Genomic DNA, 26465 nt, shown 5'->3' with positions numbered 1-26465 from the left:
GAGTGAGAGATAAAGTGTTTTTAGGAGTAGATCAATCCTTACAAATTGGTGGACACAGTTTTGCATCCTGTCTTGGATATTTGCTAACCTTGGAAATAAGTCAATAGGTGTTCTTCATTGGTTTTTAAAAGTATCTAAAACTCAAAATTCAGTGTCCACCACTATCTAAAGAATTATAGAAAGACTGACACTTCCTTGTCAAGAAAGAAAGACTGATAGATTTTCTCAGATTATATAAGTAATCATCTAGTTATTCTATGCCAAGAAAGGAGCACAGTCGTATATATAGTTTCATAGGGTTGTTGAAAAGTAAATGAGATCATTCATATATAAACTACTTAGCAAACAATAAAATTACATATACCACATACATGTAACACACAAAACATGCACATACATATAGAAGTGTATGCATATATGCATCTGTATGTATGTATATATGTACATATATATATACATAATGTCAATATCATTGTGTGTACATCTGTACAGATTTTCCCAGAATTCTCAGTTCATTTTTCTGCTATTAAAAAGGTCTAACTTGCATGAAGACTTTTGGAATACTGTTTACATAGTAAACATATATGAATATACATATTCATATGTTTACCCATTCCCATGGATATTCATATATGTATCTTCACTAGAGTGTTGAATTAATATTTTTTGGTTATTATTTCTCATCCTCATATTCAATGTGGTTCACATAGAAATGGTCCTATGATAGCTATGTCCATTAGCCTATCATTGTTCTTTTCCACTTGAAGCCAAAGTGGAAAATTGAGTTGATGTATAAAATGATTGTTTCTTATTATGGAAAGGATTGCAAAGCAAGTTCAATCTCAGTGGAATTACTGAGACCATCTTTATTGTTACTATTTTTCCTCCTCTTGTTCAACAGAGTTCAGATTGTAACCATTCTGGCACAAGTCATTTTCTTGCTGTTATTCCTTTATATTTAGGACTTTATGACATATTTCACAGGTGAATAAAATAATGGCTTTTTGCAAATGAGTCAAAATATTGGGATCTCAGCTTATCAGAATAGTTTACAGATGAGTCCAGCAGCAGAGAGGATGATGGGGAGGAGGTATATTTCTTCCTATTGTCACATTGTTTTTGTTTCTTCAGTTACTTGTTCACTTTTAGAGAACTCCACAGAATTTGGAAGTTATAAGTTATAAGATGTGATGACAGCTATTAAAAATTCTGTTCTTGTGGAAACAAAAGCCATCAGGGAATGACTAAACAAATCAGGGCACTTGCATTTACTGAAAAGTTACTGTTCTATAAGAAATGTAAAAAAATGACAAACATGATGAATACAGAGAAACAAATAGACAAAAATAAAAACTACATAAAGAAAAGAAAACAGAGCCAGAAAAAACAATGAACAATGCAACAATGCAAATGGAAAGAAATATCACAAAACAATTAGAAATTTTTATTCAAAATGATAAAGATAAGCTTGGCTTAAACAAGAAATAAGAAACTACCTCCCATTTCTCCTTTTTTAGGACTGGGAGGGTATATGATTGTGTAATATTGCATTTCATATCAGATTTTTTTGATATTGATCATTCTTGTTGAAATTTTTCCTTTTCTGTCTTTATTTTTTTAATCAAAAATGTTTGTTATAAAAAGATGGCTTTCCATGGGGGTACAGGGTGGGATACAGGAAGAAATATTTTTCAAAAAGAATGGAAGCTCTTAGAGGAAAGGAGTGATTATTTTTTTCTTTGTGTTTTCAGCACCTAGGATAGTGTCTAATATATCACAGGCAATAAATGAACTTGGATTCTCACACACACTTTTTCTGAAATTTTAAGGATCAATGCTTTGTTCAAACTAATGCACGTAATATCTTTGTTACAGATGGATTTGTTTCCAGTTTTCTTGAAATTTATTTGTTGAATTCTTGAAGATATTTTGGAGTAAGAGTTAACAGCATGGGTATTTGTCCTCTAATTTGCTTATGAAGAAAAGCAAGCTTCTGGCAGGTCACTTTACCACTTGATTATAGCTTACTATACTTGTAGGAGTTACTAGTTTTTAAAAATCTGCATTGGTTTATAATATTTGACTCCTGTTCTGTCTCTAATTTATAATGAAAGTGATCTGATTTTGTATCACTATAAACTCTTCCATTTATGTGAGTAGATGTATTCACCAATGCAATGTTTCCTTGCTGACATATTGCTAGTCGAGTTCATCAGGATGTCACCTATGGCAGGTCTTTGCATTACTTTCTTGGATATTAATGATTTGATAGGTTCCATTGGGAGGAAAATCAATATTGGTTCAACTGATAGATACAACATGACATATCCCTCACTTGACTTTACTTTTGTTCTCTGAAATGGCACCTTTCTTTGAGAAGTGTTTCTGTAAGATTTAATTTTACTTATATAATCTGAGAAAATCGATCAGTCCTCTACCTCTTTCTTGACAAGGAAATGTCAGTCTTTCTACAATTCTTTAGATAGTGGTAGAAACAGAATTTTGAGTTTTAGATACTTTTAAAAACCATTGAAGAACACCTATTGACTTATTTCAAAGGTATTCACTAAGACTAGTCTTGCAGACGTGTTTGTTTTGTGGGAATTGTTTGGATGCTTATCAGCTCTATTTTACTGCTCCAGAAAAATAATGAGAGCAAATATAGGTCAACCTTAGTTTTGTTCATTGATTTTATTTGACTTTTGGATTCAAGCCCAAAATTGTTACAAATTCCCATTTTTCCTTGGATTTTCCCAAAAGTACATAACTTAGATTATGGATGGAAGTTATTTTCCCAGTCCTAATTAATAACAAAAGATAAAACAATAAATAGAATATTCAACTTGGAGATAGTAAACTTAAGTTCAAAGCCTGCCTCAGATGCTAATTTATTTATATGACTCTAAATGGGTCACTTAGCCTTTCTCTCAGCCTCAGTTTCCTCATCTGTTAAATGGGAATAACAATAACAAGTTTGCATTTTGCAAGCGTTAAAATGCTATATAAATTGTAGTTTCTGTTGTTATTATATTGTATGCCAAAGTAGATGTTTGCATTTATGGATGAAAGAGGAGCTCTGTACTATGATAGATTCTTTAAAATTTTCAAAACATATGCATGGATGTTTCAGCATTGACTCTAGAAAAACCTTGAGATCCAAAATTCCCCCTCCCCCTCCCCTAGATGGCAAGTATCCAATATATGTTATACATATTAAAGTATATGTTAAATCCAATATATGTACACATATTCTCTTGCTGCACACGAAAAAACAATCAGATCAAAAAGGAAAAAAAAATGAGAAAGAAAACAAAATGCAAGCAAAAACAACAAAAAGAGTGAAAATGTTATGTTGTGATCCACACTCAGTTCCCACAATCCTCTCTCTGGAGTGTAGATAGCTCTCTTCATCACAAGATCATTGGAAATGACCTCAACCATCTCATTGTTGAAAAGAGCCACATCCATATGATAGACTTTTTAAACAAAGAAAGTAGGTCCTAATTATGCTTCTGTTACTAATGTTGTGTACACTTAATGAATGCCTGTCTTGAAACAATATAACAACAACAACAAAAACCTAAGATCTTGGCAACTGGTCCTATTGCTTCTTGCCAAATGGAGGGAGAAGAGTTGGAAGCAATGTCAGATTTCATATTCTTGGGCTCAAAGATCACTGCAGATGGTGACTGCAGCTATGAAATTAAAAGACATTTGCTCCTTGGAGAGAAAGCTGTGACAAATCTGCACAGCTTTCTAAAAAGCACAGACATCACCTTACCGACAAAGGTCCATATTGGCAAAGTTATGATTTTTTCCAGGAGCAATGTATGGCCATGGGAATTGGGTTATGTGGAAAGCTGAACACCACAGAACTGATGCTTTCAAGTTGTAGTTCTGGAGAAGACTTGTGAGGGTCCCTTGGACTCTCTTTGGAGATCAAATCAGTCAATATCTAAAGAAAAACAATTCAGACTATTCACTGGAAGGTCAAATACTGAAGCTGAAATTTAAATATGTTGGCTATATAATAAGGACAGGACTCAATGGAAAAGAATCTGATGTTGGAAAAGATCAAAGGCAAAAGGAGATGGAATTGACAGAGGATGAGATGGAAAGAGAGTGCCATGGAAACACTGAACGTGATCTTGGACAGACTTTGACAGAGAGTGGAGGATAGAAGGGCTTGGAGTGCTGTGGTTCAGGGAGTCACAAAGAGTCAGACATGATTGAACAACTGAATAATAATAACTCTCAATGCGCAGCCTGTGCTTCAGGCAATTTCCCTTTTCCTACATAATGATCTATCCTCAGAATAATAATCCCAATATTTCTATTGTGTTTTAAAGTTGACAAAGTTGACCGGTCATGTGATCAACAAGATGGAGGACTAAATATTTTCTCCAATCCCCTCAACCACTCAAAACTCTCCAAAACAGAAATTATGTGTCAAAAATAAAGCCACTTTAGCTGCTCCCATGATTTAACACACCTGGAATCCCCCCCAAAAAAAGTTTAAACAAATAAACAAACAAAAACTCCTAATCCATGAACAGTTGTCGACCCTGAGCTTACTTACCACCACTCTCTCATAGCCCTGTTATTGGTGAGGATATTGGCCCTTGATTTTTTTTTTTTTTTAGAACAAAGCCCCACACCACTTCTCTTTGTCTCCCCTCTTTCGTGCTTTGGAGATTCTAGCTCCATCCTGCACAGATAGCTAGTGAGTCTCATTCCAGACTATGGAAACTTCCCAGGCTACATAGGCAGCACTACTATGGGCAGTATCCTGTCTTGGAAATGTTTCCTTATAACTTCAATCTTGCCAGGGTCTCAGGAGCCCAAACTACAAAAACTTGTGATGCTAATTGAGCCACAGAACTGAGGAACAGAATAAAAGTGGACACCTGGCAGGACCCTGTGTGTGTGTGTGTATGTGTGTGTGTGTGTGTGTGTGTGTGTGTGTATGTGTGTGTATGTGTATGCTTGTGGGGTAGGTAGGTAGAGGAAGAATATGCAGTATCCCAACCTGAGGGAAAGTACTCAACATACTGTTGGGTCCAGTTCTATCCATTCAAAAGTCAATTGTGGCAGTCGTAGGCTGGGGAACTGTGAATTACTTAGCATGGGAGCAGGCTGCCATGATTTGAGACCTAGCCCTTAAGGAAACCACCATCAGAGGGAAGGGAGTCAGAAAGTGACACTTCCTTACTCAATTGTGACTTACTCTGCTTGGAGGAGTTACTATTTTTTAAAAAATCTGCATTGGCCCATAACATTTGACTTCTGTTCAGTTTCTAATTTATAGTAAAAGTGACCTGATTTTGTATCGCTATAAACTGAGGGAAACATAAAAGGGGTGGGGGAAGAAGACAAATTAATGAATATCTCCGAAAGAAGAAAACTCCAACATTGAATATCAGCAGATAAAGTTGGAAACGTGCTTTGATTATAAGAATTTATTTCAATCTTGTGAGCCAAGCACTATTATCTCTATTTTACAGAAAAAGAGTCTCTAAGCAGGCAAGTGGTTTGCCCATGGCCACATAGAGGGTAAGTTTCAGGTATGGGATTTAAATTCAAGTGTAGCAGTTTTTGATATGATGATTATTAAAAATCCTTGATCTGAGGCTGGAGCGGATGACAAATTTAGAAGTCCTAGGTTCCTGTCCTGTCTTGGAAATTTACCAGCCATGTAATCCCTGGCAGGACCCCTAACTCTCTGATATTTGATTTCTTCATCTTTAAAATGGAAGTAATGGAACCATAGTCTTTGCAAGGTTATGAAGAAGAGCAAATAAGAAAAGCGATTTGAACCATTTTTCATGGTGAATAGAGAATGAGAGCAGTTTTTAAATATTTGATAGGCTAGAATGTGGAGGAGGAATCAGGTTTGTTTCTTTTTTATTTGGTCCTTGGGGACCATGCAAAGGATAATTATCAGAAAGTGTAGGAAATCGGAGTAGGTTCAATTCAACAAATCTCTATTAATTAGTAATATTTATTTAGGTTGGAAATAAAAACTTCTAAATCAGAGCTAACAACAGTGGAATGGGCTCCCTTAGAAGGGAGGGGATGGATTCCCCAGATTTATGGGTAAGAACTGTTGTGTTATGATGGTTCTTGCTCTGTGTTCTGTTTAGTAAATATTTAAGGACTATGAATTAGTATCATCTTGACTGATTTATTTAAATGGTAAGCATAGAAATAGGGATTTAGCTACAATTTTATTAGACGCATAGCTCCCAAATGTCAGGCTTAGCCCCAGGACCTTCAGAGGATATTGTATCAATGACCAAAGCTTCCCAGAAAGCTTCTTGTCCTGACATCTTGAGTGAAAGCTGGGTGAGAGAGCCAGCTTCAACCCAGGGAGAAGGGAAATAGTGATGCTTGGGAAAGAAAAGAACTTCTGCATCATGGCCCACTTGAAACGAAGCTGAAGCGAATAGTGAGTTCTTAAGAAGCTACCCTTCCAGTGATGATATGATCATACCCGGAGAGAGAGCTTCAAGGATCTCTAAGTCTTTAACTTTACAAATATCCTTTGTCCCCAATTGGAGTTATCATGTCAAAAGTGTGTGTGTGTGTGTGTGTGTGTGTGTGTGTGTGTGTGTGTGTGTGTGTGTTTTAATGTATGTGTATATGGGAGTGAATGTGTGAATGTGTGTGTATGGGCGTGAGTGTGTGTGTATGGGAGTGTATGTGTAAGTGTGTCTGTCTCTGTGTGTGTATGTGTATGTGTGTGTGTGTGTGTGTGTGTGTGTGTGTGTGTGTGTGTGAATGTGTGTGTGTGTGTAGATTTCCCTTAATGAAGGTCCCAACACTGTCTGACTTAGGAACAATTCTGAATTCTCCTGTGCTCATTTCCTAGAAGCCATGGGGAGTCAGGGCTGGGGGGTGAAGACAAGAAATAATCAATTGCACTGTCAAGGTGACAGAATCCCTCATCACGCTTTATGAGCTGCTCTGGGAGGAGGTGCTGCTGTCTCCCAGGAGGCTGAGAAAAATAAAAGCCGGGCTTCAGTGGCAGACATGATGCACATACAGCCCCTGCTCTCCCTGCCCTCAAAGACTATACAAATAAAGCAATCATGGAAGCCATCGGCCTCCTGTGACGCCTTATCGCTAGTGCTATAATGCTGGAGAGGCAGCCACAGGCATGATCCACTCAAAGAAAACTTAGTAAAGGACTAATCCCTGGGCAAATTAAAAAATTCCCCACTGGATCTCATCAAACCTTATACATTCTGGGCTTCCCTTTACAAAGTATTTTATATGTTTATTTCTGCCCACTTCCAATTCCTTCTTTCTCTTTCATTTCATAACATGGTTTTCTGTTTGGAGCTAGCACTAGAGAAAACAATGATCTTAATGCTTTTTTCATTGGTGCTTTTGCTCCTATTTTAGAGGTTGGTTAATTCAACACAAAAACAGGTTGGTTCAACAAATATATATTGGGGTTGGCCTGCCAGTCTCTAAGGATGAGAGACCTAAAGAGACAATGTACTCTATTCTCTGCTCTCAACTAGCTTGCATGGTGCTGAGGGAGAAATGGCATATACACAGATTGATATGACATAAGCTGTCAATCAATCCATCAACAAATTTTTATTAAGCACCTACTGTGTGACAGGTACAATGCAGAGACAAGGTAGGGGACAAATGGCATATTCCAATAATCATGAGCAATTATTGAACATTTATCATGTTCAGGCACTGTCCTAAGCACTGTAGAGGTACAAAGACAAAAGCTCAAAGAATTTCTGACTCAAGGAGAGTGGGTGGGTGGCACGGGGACATATATGCATAATGGGAAGTAAAGTTCCTGGTACATAATAGGAACTTGTTGTTGATTAAAGGAATGATTGATTGAGATGAAAGCAACAGAAAGAGGTAGACCCAAGACTCAAGGATGGCCGGAGGATGGGCTGAAGCAGGCAAGGTGACATCAGAGCTGAGCCATGGAGGAAGCCATTGGTGACTTTGGAAGTTTGAGAAAAGAGGTGGCGTGTTTGTTTAGAGAATAGCTTCAGGGCAGAAGACAGGTGCAATAAGTGGCAGAATGTGAAATAAGGTTGAAAAGGCACTTGGGAGGCAGCTTTTGGTGGGTTTTAAATGCTAGGTTAAGGCTTTACATTTTGTCCCAAAGGTAATAGGGAACAATGGAAAGTTCATAAGCAAGAATGGTCAGATCCATGCCTTACCATGATTGCATTGGCTCTTTTATGAAGGGTAGATTAGAGAGGGGAGAGAAGAGAAGAAAATAGAGTATTTAGTAATCTAGTTTAATAGTTGAGACGAGAAGGGCTAAAAATCTATATTTTGGCTTGTGATCATGTGAGTTACAGATGGCATTTGATGGAATATTTAGTTAGTCAGGACTTAACTGATTGCTTATAGGGCACGAAGGAGAGGAAAGACTCTCTTAGTCTTCAGATATATGTGATTAAGATGAAGTTAAATCACTCAACCAAAATAGGCAAGTTGACAACAAGGGGCAAGATTTGTGGGAGGAGATAAGGACAAATGGAGAAGGAGCACTACTGTGGAGGTTATCAAGAAGGCTTTTGGGGATATGAGATTAGTGCTCAGAAGGGAGATAAAAGCTGAAAAAATGGACAAGAGCTAGTATTTATGGAAATTTTCATGGTTTGCTAAGTGCTTATCTATGTAGCCTCTGGTACTCAAGATAATATTGTGAGATAGGTGATCATCCTGTCTGGTAGGTGTTATCATTATCCTAATTTTATGGATGAGAAAATGGAAGCTGAGTAGGTCAGAATGGAAAACCTAGAAATGGTTCTAGTCAAGATTAAAATTAAAGCTGTCCTAATTCTATTATCCCATGTAGGACCCCATTTTTAAGGCATCTGGATAGATTCAAGAGTTTTCTTAGTAGAGATGACTCTCAAGGGATTGGATAAGATTATCAAAGAAGAGTCCATGACATGAAAAGAAATTATGGCTGAAGAAGCCATCTTCAGGAACACCAATGTTTAGGTGCCAAGAGGAGGATGGTTAGGAGCAAGATAATGATATCAACCAGGTAAGTGGAAAGAGAAACTGGAAAAAATAGTGCATGGAAACACATGGAGGGAAGAGACAGCATGCCAGTATGGTTTGTAATGGTACGCACTAAGAAAAAAGATCAGTAGACCAAACAATTGAGAAGTCATTGGTGACCTTTGAGAGAACAGGTTCAGGGGATGAAAATAGTCAGGAGCCAGTCTCTAAAGGATTAAGAAGTGATTGATCATTAGGATAGTGTGGCTAATGCCACAAAATCCTTCTAAGAACTTCATGAATTTGAGTAGAGATGATAAGGAGGAGGAGGATTATATTGGTTTACTTTTTTAATGGTTTATGAATCCCTTTATATACATTATCTCATTTCATTCTCTTAACAACCCTTTAGAAGAGGTATTAAAATTATGATTATTCCCTTTTTATAGATGAAGGAATCACTTCTCCAGGAAGGCAAGGTACCCACCCATAGTTACCCAGTTTGTAAGTATCAGAGGCAGGATTACAATCCTGACTCCAAATCCAACATGTGCCTCTCCTTAGGGCTACCACTTGAGAATGTGCCAGGAGGACAAGAACCTTTTCAAAAGAGAGGGGAAGAGCAGAGGATGTTTGCAGGTAGTAACTGTGAGAGATGGAAGATGAGAAGGAGAGAGAGGAACTGATTGACAAGCTTCAGCATGAGACATGAGGGAATGGAAACACATAAAGTTTTTGAGGACTGACCAGGGAACTTTTCCCTTCCTTAAAATATCAATGGTAAAGAGAGCTGCAGTAAGACATAACTATCTCTAAAGGAAAGAGAAAGAGCTTAAGAACAAGATGGGAAAAGTACTGTAATAAGATTGACTTCTAACTCCTTAATAGTGTCCATGAATGGTACAGACACAACTGGTTAGTCTATGAAGTTATCCTTGTTCCCTCCCCTCCCCCATTTCTTTGATCTCAGAATAGTATGTGTGTGTGTTTGAGGGGTGTGCTTGTGTCTATGGATGTGTGTCTATATCTGTGTGTGTGTGTGTGTGTGTGTGTGTGTGTGTGTGTGTGTGTATGTGTTGGGAGTAAGGGGCAGGGAATCTCCTTTTGCGTGGCCCAAAGAGAAGGTTCAGTGAAAAAGCAAGTCCCACAATTCACTCCCTCTTGACCTGGTAAGTGCAATAATCATATGTCAAATCCTGTGACCTACCCACCTAAGAGAATCATCTCCTCTCCTGTTCAAGTTCATCATGTCTGTTGAAGAACGCCAAGGAAATGTCAAATGTATGGGGGATGAAGATAGGAGGAGTGATCAATCTCCTGGAGCTGTGAGGGAGAAGGGCGACAAAGACAAGAAGACTGAGAAAGAAGGAAAAGGTGAGCTAGTATCCATCATTGGGTCCCAGAAATAGGGAGGGCTAGACTTTCCTTTATTAATCAATTCTTTCTGAAATCAATTAGCTGAAGGAAACAGCCCAGTGAAGGGCCCTGGTTACTATGGAGACTGAAGCGGGAGCTGGGGGAAATGTGAAATTTGATTTGAAAAAAAGTTATTAACATTTCACTTCCTCTTTTGGAATTTTTTTTTCTTTTGGAAATTCCTTAAACAGCTTTAATTATAAATGTTTAGCACCTGCTGTGAAATGGGTTTGATTACTGTCTAGACAGTAGAGAATTTCTAGCACATCATCCCTTTGTTATCCCCACAGATGTGTCTATTTACCCACTTTGAGAAGATGGGAATCATAAAAGCACTCCTTCCTTTTCCCACCAGACTGACAGGGTACAGAGCATTCACTCATATCTGAAAGGGCTTATTTTCCTGGGGCTCACATAAGCAAGGTTAAATGAAAAGACAAGTGGGAGGGGATGGAGTCTGAGGTGATGGAATCAGCTTGGCGTTTCTCTGATGTGTCTGCGTCTTGCAGTATTTTACTATGAGATGTCTTCGATTAGGTAATGGAAAAGAAAATGGGGAAATAACTCACATGGCTAGATCCTCATGTCTTGGAAAGAACAGGAGAGACTAATTCTAAAACTTGCTCTTTTTTAGCTGTTCAAATATGGACAACTCCAATTACCAACATATTTCCCTTGGTAGAGATTGGGGTTGAGAGCAGAGTGGGTAGATGGAGAGATAGCTTTGGCCCAGAAAGGCTTGGTTTCCAATTCTGCTTCTGATATATTCTGTCCATGCGACTCTGGACAAGTCCCTTCCCCTGACAGAGCCTCAGGCAGCTCTCTAGGATAGTTGAAAAAATGTCAGATGGAGTTCCCATGCTAGGAGATCTTTAGGAGAAAGTGTGATACGGTGGAAGAAATGCTTGCTAAGGAGTCAAGGACCTGGACTCAACCCATCTCACCTTTGCTACCTGAATCACCTCAGTTTCCTCATCTGTAAAATGAGTGAGTTAGACAGGATGGACTCATGTACATTTCAATTTGAAATCCAGAGGATCCGATAATCTTCTCATTGCTTCATCATAAATTTGGTTTCTCTCAACTTCTCAGGGGGTGAGGAAGCATGGCATGATGGGTAGAGAGATAACCTCACAGTTAGGAAGACTTAGGTCTAAGCACTGAAATGTGCAAGTATTTTGGCCATGCATCTTTCTGAGGCAAAGTTAGAAAGGAGGTGAGATCTTCATCAAAGGAGGGGTTGCTGTACTGTCGGCATAGCTTTCATGTTGATGAAAGTACCTGTCAAAATATATATAAGGCTCTGTGAAAGGGGCTAGGTAAACACTGTGGGATCATGGGAAATTATAAAATGAGGACTTTGGACTGGTCCTTTTATGATATGGGATCTTCCCCAATGGGACCTGCCCTCAATGAGTTTGTTCTAGCTGATGAAGAAAAACACAATGTGTACACATCAGCATTCATTTCTTACTCCTCTAATTCCAAGCATCACTGCCTCATTTCTGGTATATTTGATATAATAAAAATCCAGTTTTGGGAATGGAGAGTCCTGGGAAGTTTATTGAATAGATTATAACCTTTTTCTTCGTAATGGATACTGGCAGAATTTTCATATTTTCTATGGGAATTAGTCTAATGATTCCCAAAGCTCCAAAGTATTGTCACTTTCTCTTGGTCAATGTTATTGATGCTTTCTCACTAATCCATAACTGCTTAACATAGTTTAGCGTCAGGAAGCCAGGCTTAGGCGACGCTCTCTGCTTTCCCAGATAGGAATGCTTTGTCTTCCCAGAGGAAGCAGTGGCGGAAGTGGTCTATTACTTGAAATCTGTGACACCGGGCCTTTGGAAGAGAGAGAGAAAGGGGACAGAGCCAGAGGAGGAGAGGAGAGGCAGAGAAGCCAGAATGAACCAGGCAGACAGCTAGGCAGGAGAGGGGGAGGAAGGCCACACAAAATCTTCTGATCCAGAATGGGTTGGGAGCCAGCCCGCCTATGTTCTATTCCTGACTCAGAGGGTGATTCTAGCCAGAGTCCCACGCCTCAGTGCTGTCCTTGCCTGGATCTCTCCCCAGAAGTTTGGCAGGAATGATTAATTAGGTAATTCCTCCCAAGTGCTCCAAGCAACTTGGAGAAAGGAAGGATTGAAAATCTAACAAACACCCCCACTCATGTCCACCATCCCTCCCCCTCCAACCCCAAGACTTAGCAACCTCCAGCTCTGTGTAGCCTCACAGTCCAATGTGCTTTTGTCTGCACTTAGCCTGTGTTTAGGTGTTTGCATAACCAGTCTATCATATCTGGATGAGTAAAGAAAGAAAACCTGACAAACACAAATAAATTGAATCGTGACTGCATTTCCCAAAACAAAGATCATGAGGAGCAAAAGAAAGTCCCTAATGAATTACAAGATCAGCTTAGACTTTGTCAGGAGACTGATTCTTGCTTTTGAAGGAATGGGGTCCCAATTGGAGGTGGGCCTTCCAATCTCTGGAGGGGAGCAGCGCAGACATGCTCTGTAATCAGTGTGGGTGAAGGATGAGGGAAATTAAGGCTTCTGATGGGCTAATCTCCTGGGCATAATACATCTCTATCACTCAGCGACAAGAAGACACACAGATTCTCAGCTCTGCTTGTAACGTATGCTTCTCCCTTATTTTAGCACAGTGACACTGGGATGTCTGCGGGCAATGACAAATGAGAATGGACAAAAGCCACAGGCCCATCCTGCTCATTTGGCTCAGCTGAGCCAATGATTTCTCAGTAGCATGAAAAAATTGCTCTTGGGTCTTGGTAGCACATCCATGCCTTCTCACTAAGGGGCTTCTCTTCTATGTACTCACTTTCTGGGTTCAACGGGGTTCTGTCCTGAAGGAGTCTAGCCTTTAATAGGGAAAATCTATACTCCCTTTTTTTGAACTCTTCAATACACTAACCATCACTTCCACCCCGGCCCTTCAAACTTTGGCACTCCTGGGTCAAGCTGTTTATGGTTTATTAAGCTCATGGCTATGTTTTCCCCAAAAAAGGGCCTAAAAAGGCACTCGATGCAAATTATAAATCAGATATTGGATGGATACTTATTTCCTCTACATAAAGTATGCCCAGAAGGCATTGACAGAGCAACTGAAAACAGAATCTGGTTGTCGTCATCATCAATTCGGTGACATTCTTTCAGGAGGTTGGTATCTAAAGTGCTTAGTCATCAGCTGTTCTGACCCAATATACAATAATGGGGCCTTCTGTCATCTCAATGTGCAATTCCTTCAGTCCTTATAAGGCCCTATAATGTTGAATGCAGACTCAGGTAAGAAGGGCAATTCTGAGCTTGCTCTACAACATGGCCACCATTATGGCCAAACAATTGAGCTTCTGTACATTTCTATGACATCTTCATGTCACAGACAATTTCACAAGTCTCTGGAGGGAGAGATTTCCTTAAACCTTTCACCATGGACAATAGCCTTCTTGCTTTAGCTGGCTTAACAAAGTGCAGTACGATGTCACTCATACATGGCGGTCGCACAAACTTGTCACATAATGAGGAGTTCTGGTGGATTGTCTAAAGTTGTGCCTTATACACTTTTTAATCATTCACCCATCAGAAGAGAATTTTTTGAAAAGATAAACCATATACCCCAATCTCTGCATATTTACTTATGTTAAAAAGTACCAGTATATATTTATATATATATATCTATATCTACATATGAATATATAAACATACCTATATATACATGTATAGATAATACATATATAAATGTATATATCTGGATGTATGTATACACATATACACATATACAACCATCCATCAATATGAACTCAAGAATTCCCATAGAAACTCAATATTAATAATTGTGCATGTTCAAAAGGGATAGGTTTAGGAAATATACCCTGTTATTTCACTGGCACATGGAACTCCTTGAGGAAATCACTTACCTATTAGATTATAAAATGTAGATAGAAGTAGACATTAAGAAAAAAATGAGATAAATATGAAACAGCATTCGATTTTGGAAGAAATAGGTTGAACTGGAATTTAGCAAATGACAGAGTGGGCCATGACATGGCCAGGCCTGCATTTTTAGGGAGATCACTTTTATAGCTTTATGGGGAAGGGACTGGTTTGAGTAGAGGGTTGAATCAGGAAGACCACTTTGGAGGCTTTTGGAGGCTATTTTAATAGTTCCAGAAAGAGGTGATATGGGCTTAAACTAGAATAGTGATTTGTGAGTGAGGAGAAGGGAACAGAGGGGAGAGATGCTCTCAAGGTAGACATGATGAAATTGGCTAAGAAGGGTGAGCCAAAATGAGCATTCAAAGATGTGATGGGAGGAGAAGGAGAAGGAGAAATTTGTCCAGTTTAGGCAGATATGAGTTTTTTCTGAGTTGAAGGCTGCCCCTGGGCACAGCTTTAGGATCGAAGGAATTGGAGGAGATTGGTGTGGTAGAACAGGAAGCAATAATAATGAAGGAAGTGGTGGTTGTGTGGAACACAAGTTCATGATTGGCTATTTTGAGTGATCTCTGATTGGTTGTTCACATACCTGTTAAGGTTGTTCTGCTGCTCCTTGGGGATACTTGGGGAACTATTGGTGTACAACAGGACCTCTATTTGTTTTTTGAGAAAGAATGATTTTAGAGGTCACTGGAGAGAAAGTGGATACATAAGAATGAATTCAGTCAATTGGTAAGTACTTTAGCAAGTATTTATGCATATTATGGGCTAGACATTGTGCTCAGAACAACAAAATAGCTCTTAATCTCATGGAATTTATATTATCTGAAAAGAGCTTTCATTCTCCATGAGTAGGGATTGAGGAGGCAGCCAGGCCCCCGATACTTTTGTAGCCTGGGTTCTCTTCTGTAGGAATCTTGGGAAATTTCTGAAAGAGAATTGTGGTAACAGACACTAATTTAGGACTTTCTACGTAAGGAAGAGAAATAAAGAGAAAGGGAAGAAATCATTTCCAAAGTTTTTCATCTCCAAAGCCATGAGGAGGAGTTATATGTAAGAGTGTTCCTTTTGGAGAGAGAAGGGAAGGGGAAAGAAAGGTGCAGTTTTTTTTTCTCCTAAGCACTAGCAGGGGAATGGAAAAGATGAGCTAATGTGCATTATCACTCCTAATCTCCAAGATTGAAGAAACTGATGAAGACCAGATGTGGCTCAGAGAGGAACTCTGCATTTGGGTTTGGGGGAAGGGGATTTGCCACTTTCCCTTCTCTAATACTATCATATATCAGATTTGTCACAGAGTCACAGATGATGAGCTGGAATGGACTTCAGAGTATAAGTACAATTTCTTCTTCTTCTTCTTCTTCCTCTTCTTCTTCTTCTTCTTCTTCTTCTTCTTCTTCTTCTTCTTCTTCTTCTTCTTCCTCTTCCTCTTCTTCTTCTTCTTCTTCTTCTTCTTCTTCTTCTTCTTCTTCCTCTTCTTCTTCTTCTTCCTCCTTCTTCTTCTTCTTCTTCTTCTTCTTCTTCTTCTTCTTCTCTTCTTCTTCTTCTTCTTCTTCTTCTTCTTCTTCTTCCTCTTCTTCTTCTTCTTCTTCTTCTTCTTCTTCTTCTTCTTCTTCTTCTTCTCTTCTTCTTCTTCTTCTTCTTCTTCCTCTTCCTCTTCTTCTTCTTCTTCTTCTTCTTCTTCTTCTTCTTCTTCCTCTTCTTCTTCTTCTTCCTCTTCTTCTCTTCTTCTTCTTCTTCTTCTTCTTCTTCTTCTTCTTCTTCTTCTTCTTCTTCTTTCCTCTTCTTCTTCCTTCTTCTTCCTCTTCTTCTTCTTCTTCTTCTTCCTCTTCTTCTTCTTCTTCTTCTTCCTCTTCTTCTTCTTCTTCTTCCTCTTCTTCTTCTTCTTCTTCTTCCTCTTCTATTTTTTCTTATAAATAAACTGAGTCTAAAGGAGATTTGGTGAATTACCATGGGCATATCAGAGGAGTTATAGATTCATAGGAACAAATGAATTTGAGAAACTAATGTCCCAGGAAAATTGAGGGAGATTATAATAAGCTTTAAGTGTTATTTTATTTGATCCTGCAAAAACTATCTGGAGTTTGTTGCTATTTTGATTCCCACTTTATAGTTTAGGAAACAGAGGCTTACATAAGGAAGTGATTCTCCAGTGTTCACACATTGAGTCAATGTTAGAATGAGGATTGAAATCCATGTTGTTTTAATTCCCAGTAGGTTCTCCAGGAAATGGCTTTTGAGGAAGAGGGTGTGAGGTTATTATAATGGAAGTAGGAATGGTCAAAGCTAAATGATGGATTATTTCTTGAAATCTACCTGATTTCATGCCTAAGCTTGTAGATTAATAATTTATAACTTCACTGTAAAGGGGAAAATTCTAAAAAAATTAACACATATTTATTAAACACTTACTATTTACCAGGAACCTTGCTCAGTGTTGGGGCTACAAAGAAAAAAAATCATACCTGTACAAAAGAGGCCCCTGTTCTAATGGGTAGGCAATAGGCAAATCTGTTGTGATATTTCTCAAAATGGAATCCCTCAAGCGGAATTGAGGATGGTTCAGATCTGCACAGACTTTGGGGATTTGGAGGTGTTTGTGCATGTTCTGAAATAGAAAATTATTTGGGCCTCAAATGGCATTAAAATGAGCCCAGAAGGGAAGAGAATACTTGGAGAAGCAGACTGTCCTCTGCCTCAGACATAGGGACCAAGAGTGATTCAAAGGGTAGCAACAGCCCTGGCCTGGCGGCATGGACAGTTCATCTAAAGATTTTGAGCCTTCCTGGAAGACTAAAGATGAAAGCTTAAGCAGCAAGGGAGGAAAAGACAATTTCTTTTTCTGCATGTACTTGCAGATGACCAGATGGTAAAATATGTCTGGGCTGGTCTCCTTTATTTCCTTCCCATAACTTATTTCAGCTAGGTGCATGTGTGGGCATTTCTAGCATGATCTGCTAAAGGCTCCATCTGACCAAATTAATCTTATTTTTCAAGAATATTGAGGCTGACTCTTATGTATTCCTCTGGGTTCCTTTGATCAGGACATGAAGGCACAGGCTAATTCTGGGAGCTGCATAAGGGAGGGTGGCCTGTCTTAGCCCAAGTCCCTTAGTCATTGTTATAACTCCTTCTCTTTGAGGATGCAGACACAAGTCTTTTCTGTGTTTCCTAACTATACTTCTAAGGATACAGATGTCATAAATCTAATGTGTCTCATCAGACCATGAACTTTACATATGAAAACCTAATGTTACACAAGATTCCTATGGAATAGCCAGGTGAAGGCATTCTATTGGGACATATGGCTATTTCCCATGAGCATAATCAACTGAAGACTTCCTTTATGTACTTATTTATAACTGAGTCTGCTTAGAATCAGAGAGATTTTAGCTAGAAGGGATCTTTGAAATCATCCAGTTCAGAGTTCTTATTCTATTCATGAGGATTCTGAATCTTCCTGACTCCAAATCCAGTGCTCTGGCTTCCTGAGCTTTACAGCCCAATCACAAAATTCTCCTCAGATCCTGAAAGTCCGTTGATCGGTTAAATAACCCATTCATCAACAAACATTTATTAAGCAGCTACAAGCGCCAGACACTGTGCTGAGAACTAAGGATTTAACAAAAAAGCAAAAGAAATATCTGCCGTCAAACAATTTTTTATCTAATGAGGGAGATAACTTCTAAAGATATCAGAGTATCCAAGATAAACACAAAGCAAATAGAAAATTGAGGTCCAAGGGAAGGATCCAGCCTATGAACGGGCAAACTGACTTTGGCTCTAGGTCCTGATCATTAAACACAACCTACAGTTAAGGTCCAATTTTTTTTTTTTTACTATTTGTATTATAACTTTTTATTTACAAGATATGCATAGGTAATTTTTGAGCACTGACAATGGCAAAAACTTTTGTTATGGCAAAAACTTTTGTTCCAACTTTTCCCTTCCTTCCCCCCACCCCTTACCCCAGATGGCAGGATGATGAGGTCCAATTTTTGAGTCTTTGACAGTTGGTTCTAACAAATGAGTGAGGATCAGACTGGACAGAATGAGGATTATTTTGATTTGGAAATGAATTTCACTATGGAAGTCATAGTAAAGAACAACAACTGCAGTGATAATGCTAATTAACAATAATAGCTAATGTTTCTATAGTGTTTTCACATCAAGGAGGAGACTCTATAGAGAAACCTCAAACCACTCAAAAATTCTCCACATTACTTCCTGAATCAAACATCGTCAGAAATAGAATTTGAATTCTGTTCATGTGCATCATCACCAAATTGGCTTTTGTTAGTTTAATGTAGAAACTGCAATTTAAAATGTTTCACATTTATACATTCAATAACCCTGTAGCTCAGAGAGTTTTGCTCCAAAGAGGCTCTCAGGGGCTGTTCATTTGGAAAGTGAAAAGCTAGGCTTGCATAACCTAAGTAGGTACAGTGGAAAACATTTATTGCAAGAGGTCAATATACCTCTGTACTCCAGAGGACTTTTGAAGTGGAGAAGTGGGTGGAGTATGTTTGGATGGGGGGCCCAAAGGAGGGGAAATTTTCATTTGTTTATTTATGGAAGATTTTGAAGTGAGATTTCAGGAGCAATTTTAGTGAGATCAACTAGGCAAAGAAAGAGCTCTGGAGGTGGAATAAAAACCAAGAGCTTGCTTTATCCCTATGTAAAGGCTGAGAACATCTTTCCTTTTTTTACTCCAGAAAAAGCTATACTTTTTCTACCTAGATAATATGAACTCTCACAATTATACCTGTTGGATTTCATATTTAAATGCTTCTTTCCTTCCTTCCTTCCTTCCTTCCTTCCTTCCTTCCTTCCTTCCTTCCTTCCTTCCTTCCTTCCTTCCTTCCTTTTTTTTTCTGAAAACATAATCACAAAACACAAAACATATGTGTTTGTTTAATAATTATACTCCCAAGCATATAAATACTATCAATCTAATAGAAGAAGGAGAATTAGTAGTGAGGTGATGATATATCTCTATGGAAAGAGGGAGGGAGATATGTAGAAAGAGAGAGAGAGAGAGAGAGAGAGAGAGAGAGAGAGAGAGAGAGAGAGATGAGAGAGAGAGAGAGAGAGAGAGAGAGAAGAGAGAGAGAGAGAGAGAGAGAGAGAGAGAGAGAGAGAGAGAGAGAGAAGAGAGAGAGAGAGAGAGAGAGAGAGATGGAGATAGAGACAGAGGCACAGAGGGAGAGACAGAGAGAGAGAGAGAGAAAATTACCAATCCAAGTTAAGAATCCCTGTAAATTATACTATAAATTCTATAGGACTAATGATCAGGCAACAATAATTTAATCACCTATGGAGTGGTTCCTAGAGCTAGATCCCATGCTAAATACTGGCCATCTATATCCAGAAAGAATGTGTTCTTGTCCCAAGGTGCCTAGTTGAATGATTCATTCCAAGTATGGATTAGATATGAGTTTCATTCTACCTAAGATTACTGGCTATGTCACGTAGTATTTGAGAGGAAATACTCGTGGGTAATCATCCTTTTAATTCTACTGTTATGGAAATGCATGTTTTATTTACAGAAATTAAAAATTAAAATTAAAAAAAGACATTATAAGTTGGAGAATTTTGACTTACTTTCCCCAAGCACAGACTAGATGCTGATGGCAGATCTCTCCTTATGAAGGTCTACAACTGGTGCTCAGTGGCTAAGCGGGGCTTGGACTCAAGAAGAATGAGCTTAAATACAGTTATAGACACACACTAGCTGAGTAACCTTAAGCAAGTCATTTGACCTTTATTTGCCTCAATTTCTTCATAAGTAAAATGAAGATAATAATAACAACCGACCTTCTCAGAGTTGTTATGATGATCAAACAAGATAATAATTGTAAAGTAATTAGCAGAGGGCCTGGCACCTAGGTCCCTATGTTAAACTGCCTATTATTATTATTATTAATTTTATTTTGGAAGACAAAGTATATGTAATGTGGACATATACAAGATATTTGCAAATTAATTCATAAATAATTTGTGGCAGGTAAGGTGAGGATTAGGGAAGAGCTTTCTGGTGAAGATCTTGCTTGGTGTGGAGGGGACTATGCTAGCTGCATTGTCCCTAAGGTCCTGTCTACTCTATGATTTGTCTCATGTTCAGTGAATCCTTAGGGTCTTATAGATGATTTACCAAATAGCTTCTTTCTTGTTCTGTAGTTACCAACAAGCTCATATTGATTCATTTAGCTGGGACTTATCAGAGAAATAGTATAACAACAATAAAAAACCAAAACCCATCTTTGATTCTTCAATATTTTAATGGATTTGTGAGCTTGCCAAAGTGAGCATCCTGCCCTGTTATCCAGCTCCCTCCCCTATTTGCTTTCAAACTTGGGCTTCTTTTCTATTTTTCCTTGAAGATGCTCCACAGAGTTGCCATTAAGGAGATTGAGAGGCCTTCCTGTACATGGCTTGATATTCTGGGGCTATGGATGGAACACATGGGTTCTGCACTGGCTGGCTCTCATTCTTTCCCTTTGACTAGACCACCTCTTTTGTTTTCCAGTAAAACACATTTTTGTTGATATATTTTATGGTATTTTTTCCAATGCAGCCCTTTGTTGGCAAGATGATATAGCTTGCTCACATCCAGCCTGCTTCTCTCCATTACTCTTTGGGTGACTGGCAAGATTAAGTCTTTTAATTTTTAAGAATTGTTGCATTTTCTTTTGACAGAGCAGACACCATCCATTGAATGCTGCAATAAACTCTACAAAGTACATTCACAGAAAACAATGAAGTACGACTGCCTGAAAGAGTGATTGACCCAAAGGAAATTGCCTTGTATCTTTGACCTGAGTTTTATTGTCTTTTGTGATTTTTCATCTGTTTTTTTTTTCCCATCTTCATCACTTTATACAATTCTGCTCATATATTTCTCACATTCATTATTTTTTTTGCTTTTTTCTTTTATTTTCTTTTTAAAAATTATTTATTAGTTTTTGACATTTACTTTTTTTTTCAAACTTTTTTATTAATTTTTATAATTATAACATTTTTGACAGTACATATGCATAGGTAAATTTTTTTTTTACAACATTATCCCTTGTACTCCCTTCTGTTCTGAATTTTTCCCCTCCATCCTTCTACCCTCTCCCCTAGACGGCAGGCATTCCATACATATTAAATATCTTATAGTATATCCTAGGTACAATATATATGTGCAGAACCAAATTTTGTTGTTGTTGTTGTTGCAAAGGAAGAATTGTATTCAGAAGGTAAAAATAATCTGGGAAGAAAAACAAAAAAAATGCTCACAGTTTACACTCATTTCCCAGTGTTCCTTCTCTGGGTGTAGCTGATTCTGTCCATCATTGATCAATTGGAATTGGATTAGCTCTTCTCTATGTTGAAGATATCCACTTCCATCAGAATACATCCTCATACAGTATCATTGTTGAAGTGTATAATGATCCCCTAGTTCTGCTCGTTTCACTCAGCCTCAGTTGATGTAAGTCTCTTCAAGCCTCTCTGTATTCCTCCTGCTGGTCATTTCTTACAGAACAATAATATTCCATAACATTCATATACCATAATTTACCCAACCATTCTCCAATTGATGGGCATCCATTCATTTTCCAGTTTCTAGCCACTACAAAAAGGGCTGCCACAAACATTTTGGCACATACAGGTCCCTTTCCCTTCTTTAGTATTTCCTTGGGATATAAGCCCAGTAGTAGCACTGCTGGGTCAAAGGGTATGCACATTTTGATAACTTTTTGGGCATAATTCCAGATTGCTCTCCAGAATGGTTGGATTTTTTCACAACTCCACCAACAATGCATCAGTGTTCCAGTTTTCCCACAGCCCCTCCAACATTCATCATTATTTGTTCCTGTCATCTTAGCCAATCTGACAGGTGTGTAGTGGTATCTCAGAGTTGTCTTAATTTGCATTTCTCTGATCAATAGTGATTTGGAACACTCTTTCATATGAGTGGAAATAGTTTTAATTTAATCATCTGAAAATTGTCTGTTCATATCCTTTGACCATTTATCAATTGGAGAATGGCTTGATTTCTTATAAATTAAAGTCAATTCTCTGTATATTTTGGAGATGAGGCCTTTATCAGAACCTTTAACTGTAAAAATGTTTTCCCAATTGGTTACTTCCATTCTAATCTTGTTTGCATTAGTTTGTTTGTGCAGAAACTTTTTAATTTGGTGTAATCAAAATTTTCTATTTTGTGATCAATAGTGATCTCTAGTTCTCCTTTGGACAAAAATTCCTTCCTCCTCCACAAATCTGAGAGATAAACTATCCTCTGTTCCTCTAATTTATTTATGATTTCGTTCTTTATGCCTAAATCTTGGACCTATTTTGATCTTAACTTAGTATGTGGTGTTAAATGTGGGTCCATGCCTAGTTTCTGCCATTTGACATTTACTTTTACAAGATTTTGATTTCCATTTTTCTCCCTCTTTCCCTTCACTCTTCCCCCAATCAATCTGATATGGGTCACATACATATGGAAGCATATTAAACATATTTCCACATTATTCATGTTGTGAAAGAAGAATCAGGACAAAAAGGAAAAACCACAAGAAAGGAAAAAGAAACAAAAAAGTAGAATTAGTATGCTTCAATCTGCATTTAGACTCCATAGTTCTTTCTCTGAATGTGGATAGCATTTTCCATTAGAAATCCTTTGGAACAGTAATAGATCATTGTATTGCTAAGAAGAACAAGTGTATCAAATTTGATCATCTGCACAGAGTTGCTGTTACCATGTACAATGTTCTCCTGGTTCTGCTCAGTTTACTCAGTATCCGCTCGTATAAGTCTTTTCAGGTTTTTTTCTGAAATCCATGTGCTCATCATTTCTTACTGAATCATAATATTCCATTACCGTTATAGACACAATTTGTCCAGTCATTCCCCAATTGAAGGGCATCCCTTTGATTTCCAATTCTGTGCCACCACAAAGAGAGATGCTATAAACATTTTTGGATATAAAGAATCTTTCCCATTTTTCTGATCTCTTTGAGAAACAAGAACAAGTAGAAATATTTTGGGGTCAAAATGCATTTACAGTTTTATTGTCCTTCAAGCATAGTTCCAAATTGCTCTCCAGAATGGGTAGAACAATTCACCAACAAACTAATAATGCCTTAATATTCCAACATTCTCAATCCTCTCCAGTTATCATTTAAATTTTCTTTATTTCTTTTCTAAAACCAATGTTTACATTTATGTAGTGAGTGTTTAAAAATATTACATTTTATCCTGACAACAATCTGGGGAGATCAGTTTTATGATTATCTCCATTTTACAGATGAGAAAACTGAGATGAAATAACTTGCCCAGGGTCACTCAGTGTACACACACACACACACAGAAATTGGCAGCTAGGTGGTACGATAGATAGAGCACTGATTTGGAACCAGAAAGATATCTTCCTGAATTCAAATCTGGCCTCCCACACTTGTTAGCTGCATGACCCTGGGCAAGTCACTTAACCCTGTCTTAGTTTCCTCATCTGTAAAATGGACTGGAGAAGGAAATGGGAAACACTCCAGTATCTTTTTCAAGAAAACCCCAAAATGGGGTCATAAAGAGTAGGACATGATTTAAAAAGAACAATTCTGAAATTAACTTCTTTACAGTATAATCCAGGAGCAATATTTAATAGCATCTCATTATTCCTTGGTCATCTCTCTGGTGACCTTGCTGCCCAGACCAAAGACCATGCTTCAAAGGACTTGGTATCATAACTACTGATCTCCTGCACTGAAGCTCCCATGCTACTACAGGATGATTGCCCAAGTTCCTCATTCTGTCCAGGAGCTCTCAAACAGAATGTCCTCCCATCAGCAAGATGCTTCATTTTCCTCCTCATGGACATTTTTTTCCTTTTTTTTCCTGCCAATTTGGTGAGTGTGGACTGACAAGTCCTAATTGTTTTGATGCCAAACTGCTTTTCAGTTTTCCTAATCTTTCTCAAATGAAAAGCCTCTTTAGTACTATATTTTGTTCTCTGGAACTAAATGGCACCGTGGAATAGAGTGCTGAGCCTGCAATCAGGAAAACCTAAACTTAAATCTGGTCTCAGACAGATTTACCCATATGAACTTAAACAAGTCACTCCATCGGTCTACCTCAGTTTCCCCAAGTATAAAATGACAACAATAATAGCATATCTCACAGGGTTGTTGTGAGGATCAAATAGGATAATATTTGTAATAAACTTAGCACTGTAATACAATTACATAAATATTATTATTGGGATTGTTCATCACAAAACATCACATATTTAATTTCTTAAGCTATTTTAAAAAGATTAAAGTCATCTTTCTGTGCCTTCCACTGATGTCGTTTTACATTTTTATGTAATCAGATAGTTTTTTGTGGAAACATAAGAAAAAATATATTTTTGCTATGACTAAAATATTTTATTTTCTTTAAAGTCTTTTCCAGACTCTTAGGACAAACCCTTTGGAAAAAATAAATGATAGGTTAATACAATAAAGCTTTTGGTAGAGAAATGGATTAAGGGTGAAAGCCAACTATAGTTGTATTATCTCCCCAACCACTTCAAGTGATTGGCACTAGGAGTCTTCCTTTTTCACTGGGAAAGGATCAAACTCTCAATAGAAAGGAGTGAAGGGGAGTGGTTGGAGGGATGGGATATCTCTTGCTTGTTTAATTCTAGATGATTAATTCAGACTGTATTTTAAGCTTTTTTCCTTATTCAAGATTTCTATAAATTTGTCTAAAATAAAGACAGAAAAGTCATGTATAAAGGCATGGGGGACTCTGCCAACTTGGAAATCATACTCCAAACTAGAAATGACTTGGATGTTGAGTAATTTAAATTTGTTTGCCCAGATTAAAAAAAAATATATATAATATATATATATAACTGTATATGACCTCTCTCTCTCTCTCTCTCTCTCTCTCTCTCTCTCTCTCTCTCTCTCTCTCTCTCTCTCTCTATATATATATATATTATATCTCTATATCTATATATATATAAAACAAATAAAAAGACATCTAGAGAGCTTGCATAGATTATCAAAACCCAGTTAACTCTAAAAATAAAATAAAATAATAAAAAAACAAACAAAATAAAATCAGCGGGATAACACTGATCATAAGCAAAAGACTTTATTCCATTGGAAGAGGGAAACAACACATATGCTGGGGCCCTATCTAGGAGGATTCCCATTTTAGTATGGGCAAATCTCAGTACTTATGCCAGTTGTGTAGTGAGCCTGATAATGAGGGGCAACAGCAACAATGAGACACATTTGTTTCTTAGCGGGACTTTATGACCAGAACATAGGCACTGCAGGAGCTTGTCTAATCTTAGGGACTACCTGGGCCTGGTGTGAAGCAATTCTGGGATTTCTCTATGAATGAGATCATCTGTAGGGTGAGTTGCAAGAGATTTTTGTTTTGCCAAGCTTAGGGTATAGCCTGCTTGCTGGGCTTTATCTCTGGAAATTGGGGTGCCTCTTAATGTTAAAAAGAGAAAAGTAAAAAAAGAGGGGTTGTCTTAGCATGGGGAGCTAGACAAATTCAATAAACCAGTTTCTGGCACTCAAAAAAAGAAATAATACTAAACTTCCTTCTTTCTACTTTTTTATTTTTCCCTTTGGATTTCTTCTTTTTTTTCTTTATGAATTTTTTTGCTATTCTAATTCAATAAAAATTGGAGTATATTGAATTCTACAACAATATTCTTGTTAATTTTATTTAATTAGCACTAAATCTTTAGCTTGATTGATGTAATTTTTATAATGTAATTATTTTGATGTTTTTTTTATATTGGAATGGCCAGCTAATATCTCTCCTTAATGTTGGTGAACTTTGTCAGATTTCTATCTATCATTTATATATTTTCCTATCTGTCTGTCATTTATCAATCACCTATCATCTATATATCTATCAATCTATCTATTTATCTATCTAACCATCATCTATCAATCATCTATGTATCTATAATCTATCTACCTATTAATATGTCATCTATTATCAATCTATTTCACCTTTCAATCTATTCATCCTCTATACCATCTATCTATCATCTTTCTATCAATGATCTATCATCTATTTATCCAT

This window comes from Sminthopsis crassicaudata, chromosome 4 (assembly GCF_048593235.1).
Source record: "Sminthopsis crassicaudata isolate SCR6 chromosome 4, ASM4859323v1, whole genome shotgun sequence".
NCBI lineage: Eukaryota > Metazoa > Chordata > Mammalia > Dasyuromorphia > Dasyuridae > Sminthopsis > Sminthopsis crassicaudata.
Note: the sequence above shows the minus strand (reverse complement) of the source record.